Raw genomic sequence first — 3,419 nt, 5'->3', positions numbered from 1 at the left:
CTCATTGGTCAGCTTTCACCTAATACAATAGAGGGACATTAGAATAGGTCCTTTCCTCCACTAATAGTATAGGATTCTATATGCTTTGGAAGGGGAGGCATCAATTAATCTTCCATTATGGGGAGAAGACTTCTATAATTATTTATTTTTTGCATTCTTTTTAAAAAAAATTTGAGTTCCAAATTCTTTCCCTTCCTCCTGCCTCTTCCCCACCCATTGAGAAGACAAGCAATTTGATATCAATTATACATGTGAAATAAGGCAAAACTTATTTCCATATTAACCATATTTCTAAAAAAAAAAAGAAAAGAAAAAGAAGGTTTAAAAGGCATACTTCAATCTGCAGTCAGAGTTCATCAGATCTCTCTGTGGAGGTGCATGGCATTCTTCATCATGGGTCCTTTGGAGTTGTCTTGGATCATTGTATTGACCAGAATAGCTAAGTCTTTCATGGTTGATCATCCTTACTAGATACGATGATCTAGTTCTGCTCACTTCATTCTGTACCAATTCATATGGGCGGGGAGGAGGAGTGGAGAGACTTCTTGGGAAAGGCAGAATTTGAATGTGAGGACCAGTCATTTAACTGTATCATTTTATCAGAACTAATAGAGCAACTTCAAGGTATCCATATTGACAAAGCAGGGAAAGCCGTTTTTCACTAGAGGTATTTCCAGGAAGTTGGATTCCCCTAGGGATTTGCAAATGGATTTCAGGATTGCATCAGCTGGGGAGAAAAAGCACAAGGTATTGCATGGAAAAAGGACAGAAGGAAATGAGTGTGACAGAGGCACAGGAATGAGGACTACTGGGCTTAAGCATCCAGGAAGTCCTGGGATATTTCTGAGAAGTTGGGAGCAGAGGGATCTGCCCTGGAACAAAGCTGCAAGAGCTACCCAAGAGAGATCGGAGTTAGAGGGGCAAACTTTGGACTGTTCTTGGAGTAGGGAATGGGAAGGGGTCATGACTCTGGAGCAAGCTGAGAGGTTTTAGAAGATTCCATTCTATTCAGGGAGTTTAGCAAATCTCTGTGCTATCCATCAGAAAAGCAACAGAAGGAGATAGAGTACCAATTGACAGTCTTCTTAACTAATTTTTCTTTGCCCAAAGGAATGGTCTTTACACTGCCTTGTAAATCTTCCCAGGAGGTTTCTATTGCATCTGCTACCTCCAAAGATGTAGAAGTTTGTACTCATTTGTGTATGAACCAGAGAATGCCTCAACTGTTTGATTTCCTTTTGTTATTCACATTATTTGAAGTCTTAACTAAATGCTTTTCCTCTAGGATCTATGACTCTTGAGTTCATTGTCTGTTTGTTTTTGGTGAGGCAATGGGGGTTAGCTGACTTGCCCAGGGTCACACAGCTAGTAAGTGTTAAGTGTCTGAGGCCGGATTTGAACTCAGATCCTCCTGAATCCAGGGCTGGTGCTCTATCCACTGCACCACCTAGCTGCCCCTGTCATTGTCTGTTAATAGAATATTGTATAGAATGGGGGCTCAGGCCATGAGTTACATAATGGACTATACGAAATGGCCACACTAAATCTGAGAAAAGCAACATGACCATCCAGAACCAGGGTTCTCAGGGGTGCCAGGGGCTCCATGTCATGTAGATTAGCAGACAGAAGGGCCCTGGAAACCTAAAGCAGCCCTTTTTAAATGTCTAAGATAACTACGGGGTGCATCTGCCTGCCAAAGCATAGCCACTTCTTAGACCATGGAAGTAGAGTAGGGTTCAAGGTCCCCACAGTATGTCAAATTCAGGGCAGTCCTGAGGCTCTATGAGAAAGGTAGTCACTACTTCCTTTCTGGCTATCTCCAAACTACACTTCAGCACTCTGGTCTCTTCCTCCTCCTCTTCCTCCTGCCCTTGGCCCCTCCCTCTCCCCTCCAACTCAGACTCCCAATCCTGAAAACTTGGGCTTTTACTGGTGAGCTTTCACTTTCTATTGCCTGGTCCCAAGCTCATCACACAACTTCTTCCTTATGCCCGTTTCTCAACTCTAGTTTATTCATCCCCAATTAGAGTATAAGATCCCTGAGAACAGGGACTGTCTTGCTTTTTTTTTTTTTTTTTTTTTTTTTTTTTTTTGCGGGGCAATTGGGGTTAAGTGACTTGTCCAGAGTCACACAGCTAGTAAGTGTTAAGTGTCTGAGTTTGAACTCAGACTGGGTTTGAACTCAGGTCTTCCTGAATCCAGGTCCAGTGCTTTATCCACTGCGCCACCTAGCTGCCCCTGTCTTGCTTTTTAAAAATGTTTGTATCTTAAAGCTTTACCACAGGACTAAGCTCTTAATAAATGTTCTTTTCATTCATCCATCCATCCATCCATTCATTCGGTCACTCACTCATTCATTCATAAGGATCTCATTGTGTCCCGTGCACCTTTTCCCATAGGGAAACTATGGAGATAGAATCAGAAGGCTTGGCTTTTAAGACAAAATCATAGATTTATTTATTGATATGGTCACATATGCTGATAGTTTTCCTAATATTGAGCCAGCACTGCATTCTTGGTATAAATCCCACTTCCTTGTGATATATTGCTATAATCTCCTTGCTAGTATGTTATTTAAAATTTTTGCATCAATATTCACTAAGGAAATTGGTCTATAGTTTTCTCTCTGTTTTCGCTCTTCTTGGTTTGGGTATCAGCACCATATTTGTGTCACAAAAGAAATTTGGTAGGATTCCTTCTTTTTTCCAAATAGTTTATATAATATGGGGATTAATTGTTCTTTAAACATTTGTAGAATTTGCATGTGAATCTATCTGGCCCTGGGAATTTTTTTTTCTTAAGGAGTTCATTGATGGCTTGTTCAACTTTTTTTTTTCTAAGATTGGGTTATTTAAGTATTTTATTTCCTTTTCTGTTAATCTGGGCAATTGATATTTTTGTGAATATTCATCCATTTCACTTAGATTGTCAAATTTATTGACATATCTTTGGGCAAAATAATTGTATTAATAGGATTGTAGATTTTAAACTGAAAGGATCTTTGGAGGTGGCCAGGCCAATCCCTTTCATATTACAAATGAGGAAAGCTACTCCCAGATTCCCAGCACAGCTCTCTGTATCCCTCGATGGAGAATATAAAGAGACTGGTTTGCCAAGTGAATATCCTCCTTGACTATATGCCAAGTCCTCAGACAAAAGACTGAGTGTCTCAGAACCCAAGTGTCTGAGCCCAGAGCTTGACTCTTGTCAACCAATCTCACATTTAAACATGCTTCAGGGGACGTGTCCATCAGATCATCTTCATTTCCTGCCTCCTCCTACTGTGTTTGTTGGTCTCCACCATGGACCCAAAGCAGAAAGGCCACAAAGGATGGGGACTTTGGCCAGCTGCCAGAATGGAGTTTCCTCCTACCCAGAGCCCTTTGGGCCCAGGTCATGGAGCAGAGAGTCCAGCAAAT

Source organism: Dromiciops gliroides, chromosome 1, assembly GCF_019393635.1.
Source record: "Dromiciops gliroides isolate mDroGli1 chromosome 1, mDroGli1.pri, whole genome shotgun sequence".
Classification (NCBI taxonomy): Eukaryota; Metazoa; Chordata; class Mammalia; order Microbiotheria; family Microbiotheriidae; genus Dromiciops; species Dromiciops gliroides.
The sequence above is the reverse complement of the archived record's forward strand: the minus strand, read 5'-3'. Positions refer to the sequence as shown.